Genomic DNA, 8,534 nt, shown 5'->3' with positions numbered 1-8,534 from the left:
AATTATTCACGGCTAAAAATGTCACAGGGATTTATTGTGACGTTCAACAGTTGACGCAAACACAGAGATTTGGTCCAACTGGTTCAGCAGTCAACAAACAGTTCAATGGAGCGTAAATGCACTCGTTCAGCAAGAAGTCAGCATGTCGCATCGGAAAATGTGTATTCGTCACATTAAAACAAACATCATGATACAATATGTACAACAGTTACAAGGTGTGGTTTAAGTTCGGGAAGAATGGTAAATGTGACAACGTATTACAGACACTACAGACCACACAAACTGCCCGGGCAGACATGAAACCGCTCAGCAAAGCTTTCTCTATACGGGAGTGTCAGAAGTGTTCAGCGCCTGGGTAAGCGCATACAGTGGGCTGTTAGGCGGCCGCATTTTCAGGAAGCCATTGCCCTAATCATTCCCTTATTAAACCTGAACATCTTGGGAAAACAGAAACCATCCAGAACTCGGCAGCTTGTGTTCCTTGCGCATTACCCGGCCTAATGACCGCTACAAGCTCCTTCTTAAGGAATCGTGTGGTTATCCAAATGAAGTAAGTACTAGAAAGCTGATTCACGTAACCAAGAAAGTAGTCCTGATTTTTTCATGATTTTTTTTAATTTTCAGGTGGCGGCTATTATAATGGCGGACAGAAAGATTTCCTTTCTTTTGCTATTTTTGCTGCAGTGTGTCATTTATTGTAGTAATATTTTGTGTTCTCCGGAGACTGTGTAAAAAATGAGCCTTACTTTTACAGCAAACCAGCATGATTATGAGATTCAAATATCAAAATATGTCTTCAAACGAATGAGATAATCGTAGAAAAATTAATTCTGGGCATAAGAAACCACGCGTGTGTTTGTGTCCTTAGCAAATTACTATCAACACCAAAGGCAGTGTCAACAACAAAATTCTAGAAATAGTCCATGTTCTATCAACTACACGAACCATAAACAACCTAACGGTGAAAAGTTCGCGGCCTAACGATATCAATGTTGGGCGCAAGATCTTATTGATGCCATCCAAGAAATATCACTACCACTCATGCCAGACTACAACGTTATCGATATAAAATACTTCATTTGAGAACTCAGGTGTGAATCCACAATCACGGGGGAAAAATGGAGCGGCGGACTCCACCTCGTACAACGAGAAGGCTGAATTGATGATTCATTCGTGCAGCTACTCAAATGTCATAAGTAGTTTAAAAATAATGCGTGATGGATGCGATGGATGTCCCTTCGATATGATGATTTGATTAAAACACTAGAAATTACCGACAAATACACTCAGTTGAAAATCAGTTTGGTTTGCATTAAAGGCTCAACTGAATCTCTCGCTTATGGCATTCTTCAGCTGAATATTTCTTGAAAGCCAATTTGATTTTCAGATCAGTATATATGTCGAAATCAGTCGGATTTGGATTCAAGTAGAACATACGTTTGACGGAAACTCGGGGACTGCGCTTACCTGATGAGCTGCAAGAAGGGCGAAACCGGCCGTGTGCTGTCAAATAGTTCCCAGCAACCTTCATAGTAGTTTCCTTTATGAAACTGGGACTTACCGTTCTCATACCATACTTCAGGCCTGTCCTGTAATATTTACATGAACTCAGGACATCATCGATTTGATTACGACATTATGAAAACGTACTACGGTAAACCCCAGAACTAGATCTTGAAAACAAGAGATAGATGCCTGTCATCTTCGGGATAAATGTCACTGCGATCACATCGATCGCTTATATGTGGTGTCAATGCTGAGGTGTTTGTGTGGACCGAGTCATCTGTAAGCACACCTTGGTGCTGTCCACCAATCGTTCCCATCTATCACCATTTTCAAGTAAACTGTAATCCATCAAGTCGCAAAAAACTATGAAACGGGGATCATGTGCTTATTATGTGCAATTAGGGCCTACTATTTAAAAATAACGTTCATTTTCGGACATCCAACGGAGCTTCCATTATGTTGTATAGCGTTCATGCCTGCCAGTACACTTTCCATCGACAAAAGCAGTATCGGCTCATCGTCTTCAGAGAACGATCACTGGTCAGTTGGTCCAGAGGTCTTCACAGGCAACCAACAAAATTCCAGTTATAAGGTCTGGGTCGTATAGAGAAACTATAGAGGGAGCTGTCGTCACAGTGTTCAAAATCTTCTGCTCTGAATCTCCTGAATAGCTAACCAAACGTTGTGTCGTTATGATGTAATGGGGATGAAAACAGATCCTTCAGACACAAAATCTTGAAGAGTCAGAGGAATAATGCATTAGTGGGCAGATAAAAATCACAGGATGTAGACGAAAACAGCAGATTTGCAGACCTGTGAGAGGAAGGCTGCTTTCAGCAAGACAGTCAGTGATAAAAACGGTCATACAATTTACCTTCAGATACTTCGTCTAAATAGATATACAGGCATCAAAAGGAGTCCAGCTGGCCCCTTGTTACGCGTCATCAGAAAATATGCGTCAGATTCAGTCAAAAGAGCATCCCATCTGTCCAGCATGATTTAAAATGATACGAATAACATCACTCCTGAATTGCAAAAACACCTCAGTTTCAGAGGTCACGCGGGTACTGGACATGCCTAAACAATTTAAACATGTTCGAAACCGGATCGATGTCTTGGTGTTTTAGTCCAGTGCACATTTCCCTTGGCTCAAACAAAACCCTAGGTTGTTGGTAGTGTGAGGAGAGTTGGGATTCTTTTGTGGAGATTTCCTCCTCTAAGTGAAGCCAATCTATGCTGAAAAGCCGAGAACGCACTGCTGATGATTCCCAATAAGGATGAATCAGCTGTACAGTGCTTCTCGGCTTTTCAGCATAGATTGGCTTCACTTACAGGACGAAATCCCACACAAAATATCCCAAATCTCCTCGCATTACCCACGATATATAGGTAGCTCAGTGGAAGAATAAACTTCACCCGATGTGTGAAACTTCTATCTGAGAAGTCGTTGCTCGAGGAGCCGGTCAACACGTGTGACCGCGTGATGTGGTTCCCGTGATTGAAGGATGAGCGGCGCTGTATCCTGTCTAAGTGCGAGTTAATCACACTGCTGATCAGCCACTTGTGGCCGAACGGTCAAGTGTTCAAGCTACTAGCCGGGTGGTCGCGGGTTCCAGACTCTTCGGAGTTTCGTGAGATGCGCACTGCTGATGATTCCCAATAAGGATGAATCAGCTGTACAGTGCTTCTCGGCTTTTCAGCATAGATTGGCTTCACTTACAGGACGAAATCCCACACAAAATATCCCAAATCTCCTCACATTACCCACGATATATAGGTAGCTCAGTGGAAGAATAAACTTCACCCGATGTGTGAAACTTCTATCTGAGAAGTCGTTGCTCGAGGAGCCAGTCAACACGTGTGACCGCGTGATGTGGATCCCGTGATTGAAGGATGAGCGGCGCTATATCCTGTCAAAGTGCGAGTTAACACACACTGCTGATCAGCCGCCTGTGGCCGAATGGCTGAGTGTTCAAACTACTAGCCGGGAGGTCGCGGGTTCGGGACTCTTCGAAGGAGTTTCGTGAGATGCGCACTGCTGATGATTCCCAATAAAAATGAAGCAGCTGTACAGTGCTTCTCGGCTTCACTTACAGGACGAGATTTCCACAAAAAAGAAACCCTGGGTGCCTGTAAACAGTTTGTTGGTCTAGGCGCTGCTGTTGCTGCTGATGTTGACGACGATGATAAAAACGCCATCAGAATGACGGCAGTGTATAGGAAAATTAAACCAATTAGCACCAAATCACGAATTCCGCCAATTACGGTGGAGTAATCGATCTGAGAATAATTGCTCGATCTGGACGCGTGAAATTAATAGTCAGTACCCCGTGCGAAACGTGAGTTTGTATGGACCGTGCATACAACCGCGTTCATATCTCTCGGCGAGTGTCACTGCTTCCATCCCAGTTCCCGTCTTGTAAAGTTGATAGACAGAAGCTGAAAATCTCATGAATTTGCGAAGTTTCTGTTCGTTTTCCACCATGCTGACAGTTTCTTGACCCTTACTATCAACTGTAATTGGTGAGATAAGTGACTCTGTCTCCGGGTTGTCCTGAGGGTACTGGGTAGTTCCACTCCCATTTGTGAGGTGACTGAGAGGCGGTGGTAATATGACATTGATCGGAATTCCACTTTTGATCATATATTCCAATCAGTCGTTGAATATTTCGTTCTACTTCCCTCATCCGTTCTTTAGTTGCGGAGCTTTTTGACGACACACTTTGAAATATATACTAACTAGGGCGAAATTTGTGGACTCTAATCAGAAGGCGAGAAAACGAGTCACAACATTTTTGAACTAAATTTTCCGAGCTCCGCGAAACTAGAAATGGAAACATATTCCGTATTTGGGGTGCTCCCCGAAAGGAGCCTGAAATCGATCGTTTCACGAAAGGTGGCGACAACGGATGGAGTGCACAAGTACCTTCATTATTCCATCTTCAGTGCATGTGCACTGAAGATGAAATAATGAATGATGTCGCCCTGAAGTGCGGAGAAATTTTTGCAAGCCTCACAAATGCACCTAGCCATCAACCAACAAAAGCAGTCCAACTAGCGTTTACTCCGGCGGAGTATGTTGACTTTCTTGTCAATAGTTAAGCGGAACTCAGTTCATTTTTTATTATGGACTCTTGAATGCCCCGGATTCGAGCCTATGCAACCACTGAGTTTCAAATAGGTTGTGCATTTTCCCAGTTCATGTTCAGTCTCTATTTGAGAACCATCTGCGCAGGGGCGTTCCCCATCGCTGGGAAAGTTCACCAGTTCACAACCGTTTTCGTCAAGTAGCACACGAGTTTACGCACCGATTTTATCAGTCCATTCTATTCACATGGGCGGTGAATGTCTGCACGTAACACCACGTTCAACTACGCGTAAGCCGTCTACGGTTATTCAGCAATGCGAGTGCGCCCAGCGATTTGACGACATTCGATAACTCACTTCGCTTCGGTTATTGGTCAGTCACCCAGCGAGAAAAACGAGATCACGGTGGAAGATGGAACTACCGTATAGATGTAACTCGTTGGTTTTGTTCCAACTTGGGTACAAATCCTGCCAAGATACCAGAGGGACGATCCGGAGTGCTAAAAAGTGGAAACTCAGGAATGGTTCCATCCAGGGTGTTCCTCATTATGGAGGAATGTAACGTGAACAGTGTTCTTCCGCTGGAGATTTTCATAGGAATCCAACGGAAAATCTGGTTACTTAATTCATAACAAATGGGATCATCGTGATCAGTGTTCAACTCAATCTAACATCTAGATGGGCCCTTTTAAGCATTTGCATGCGGTTCCCTCACTTGCCGCACCGATTCAAGCTCGTATTTTGCCTTTCAAACAGAAAAAAGTTAGACGGGCTGTGTGAACTGTCATATTTGACCTACTAAAAGCCAGCTATCCCATCAGAAAGGTAGTCTTACTGTTCAACGATTGACAGAGTGAAGTGGAGTCATCGAGGTCGGCCGATCAGACGCCACATGTGAGTTGACACCTAGCTTCCAACCAGTACACGTTTTTGGAGTGCACGTTGTAACCCACATCGACAAAGATTTGCTCACCATCGTCACGATACCAGTTGGCAGATATAACGAATTGCCAAAGCGCTCCTTCAGTTTCGAGTCCATGCATACGGTTCATTCAAATGAGTTAAACGTTTGCAAAGCAGTCATTATGTAGGGAGGGGGACAAAGAGTGCACTCTTACTGCAAGCTTTCTCGTTGCAGTGCACGACAATACTAAAACTGTGGGCGTTCACTGTGAGGCAAGACGGATTCGCGGGAATGAACTCCGTTTCACCTAGTCCAGCTGGAATTCGTTAGCTAGCCAACACAATCTTAGTGAAACGTCCGAAAAACCGTGAATACGTGAGACTTAGCAACAGATCATTGTAACCCGAGTGAACTATTTCAGTATATGTTGGGGTCTTGGGCAAAACAGTTCAGGCAGTCAATTTCCTCAGTATGTGACCATCCGTTTACTCTGTCTCGATTGTTCTCTCGTTCCGAAGAACCGCGCGCGAAGGGGCGCTCCCACCCGAATTGACTGACGCGGTCGTCATAAAACTAACAACGCATAGCAGCTGCCAATGGAATCTGACAGTTTTGCCATCTTGTCAGATTGAGCCTGATGGGTGCTGGAGGTGGTTGCAGTCGAAATGAGACGTTATGTCTGTTACCGTACACAAATACACCTGCGCATTCGTCCCTTGTAATTTGGGTGTCGCGTAGCCAGGTGGGCGCAGTGTGTTTTTGGCGAAGGGAGTTGGGTGGTAACGGATTTCAGCACCAACAGGCGTCGTCTAATTAGGCACACCAAACAGAACCGCAGCAGTTACAACAACAGCAACGTCAATCAGGCGCAACATGCTTGTTTTGTGGTGGCCAAACACTGGATAGGGACATATCGCCAGTGACTTGAGAGAGTCCATCTCTGCATACACTACGGGGAGTTTTGGCTCCGTACGGGGATCATAAAGTGACACAAACTAGCTTGGTTTTCAGTAGCGGAAGGAAATACAATCGTACACCCCGCCAAACAAGCGCGCACACACACACACACGCACACACGCGTGGCCAGAAATCGGACTCCAGTCAACAACCAGCGGATATGTACGCGCGCGCGCGCGCGTCCGCACATGATCATTACCCATCGACTCGTTTTGACAGGCTGTCAAACATGCGTAAGCCAAGCAGGTGTCTTGCCTTCACTCTCTAGTTATGCTTCACCCGATCACTGACCGATAGAAATATGTGATAGTCAATCTTAACATACGTGTCAAACTACGAGGTTGGTATGCCCCACCCGCACCCGCACCCGCACACACCCGCATACACTCGGTCTGATCAACTGACTGGACACTGGGTTGCTGCATAGTGATGTTTAGTTTGGTTGATGTGAGAGGTAGTATAAGACGCTGTTTACAATGATTGATGTCTCCTGGTGATCCAGTCAAGAAAAGCATGATTAGCAAGTATTGCTGTGATAATTATTGTTATTCTTAGGATTGTAATTGCAGAACTAAGCATGGCTAATCCTCATTTTAACCTTTTCACTCACCATACCAAACACCTCCCCCAGTTTAGTGCTGAAGAGTGAACATGGGTGTCAGTTTGAACAGGGGATGGAGAGTTATTCACCTGAACTGACCGGAAATGGGCGCATATCTATACGGAAAACCAGTGCGAATGATTTGATAACAGAAAAAAACCAGTCTTCATGAGATTTTGTGATCAGAGCGACTTTCTTCACAAGTGGGTATGCGGTTAACCATGGGCTTTTTCTAACAATTTTGTCCGAATGCAGGAATGTCCGGGTACAAAGTGATCCAGGAATTCAGCACATGATCCAAAACGAATCAGCCCTATCAATCCTACAATCTCCTTCGAAAAGACTGCCTCGAGGTTCATCTGTAACATCAAAAGTGCCTTTTTGTTAAAACGTAAAACGTGAGATCCAGTTATCACCTCCTGGCTGTGTAATGTCAGTTCATAAACGGCTCAGGGAAAGGATAGATGTATGGAAGTTCCTTCTGAGACGTCATCACTCGAGGAGCAAATCAATATGTGACCACGTGATGTGGTCCCCGTAGCCCAAGGACGAATGACGCTACATTCTATCCACGTGCGAGTTATTCGCATTGCTGACTAGCCGCTTGTGGCCAAGCAGTTGTGTGAGTCCTGTTCTCCTTGGCTGTTGATCGTGTGACAGTTAGTCTGTTCCTCGAGCTTGAAAATCGGCTTGCACGCATCTTATCATCATGGGAATGAGATCAGCAGAGTGCGGTTGATTCACTTGAATCGCCCTCCACGATATACACACTGCTGATGATTCCCACAAAGAATGAAACATGCGTACAGTGAAGCCAATCTATGCTGAAAAGCCGAGAAGCACACCTGTACAGCTGTTTCATCCTTATTGGGAATCATCAGCAGTGCACATCTCACGAAACTCCGAAGAGTCTCGAACCCGCGACCTCCCGGCTAGTAGTTTGAACACTTAACCGTTCGGCCACGAGCGACTGATCAGCAGTGTGATTAACTCGCACTTAGACAGGATATAGCGCCGCTCGTCCTTCAATCACGGGATCCACCTCACCCGGTCACAAAGTGTTGACTGGTTCCTCGAGCAACGGCTTCCTTCTTAGAAGTTTCATTCATCGGGTGAAGTTTATTCTTCCACTGAGCTACCTATATATTGTGGGTAGTGTGAGGAGATTTGGGATATTTTGTGTGGGATTTCGTCCTGTAAGTGAAGCCAATCTATGCTGAAAAGCCGAGAAGCACTGTACAGCTGTTTCATCCTTATTGGGAATCATCAGCAGTGCGCATCTCACGAAACTCCGAAGAGTCTGGAACCCGCGACCTCCCGGCTAGTAGCTTGAACACTTGACCGTTCGGCCACAATGTTTTTCACTTACGGAAGGAAACTTAGATTTTTCAACTACGTTGCTCTCGCCGACAGATAGCTTTCATTTAATCAGCTTGTCAATAACCATTTGGATAACCATTTGGTTCCTGATAGCCCAAC

Source organism: Opisthorchis viverrini (assembly GCF_000715545.1).
Source record: "Opisthorchis viverrini unplaced genomic scaffold opera_v5_373, whole genome shotgun sequence".
Lineage (NCBI taxonomy): Eukaryota > Metazoa > Platyhelminthes > Trematoda > Opisthorchiida > Opisthorchiidae > Opisthorchis > Opisthorchis viverrini.
This window is presented reverse-complemented; position numbering follows the sequence as displayed.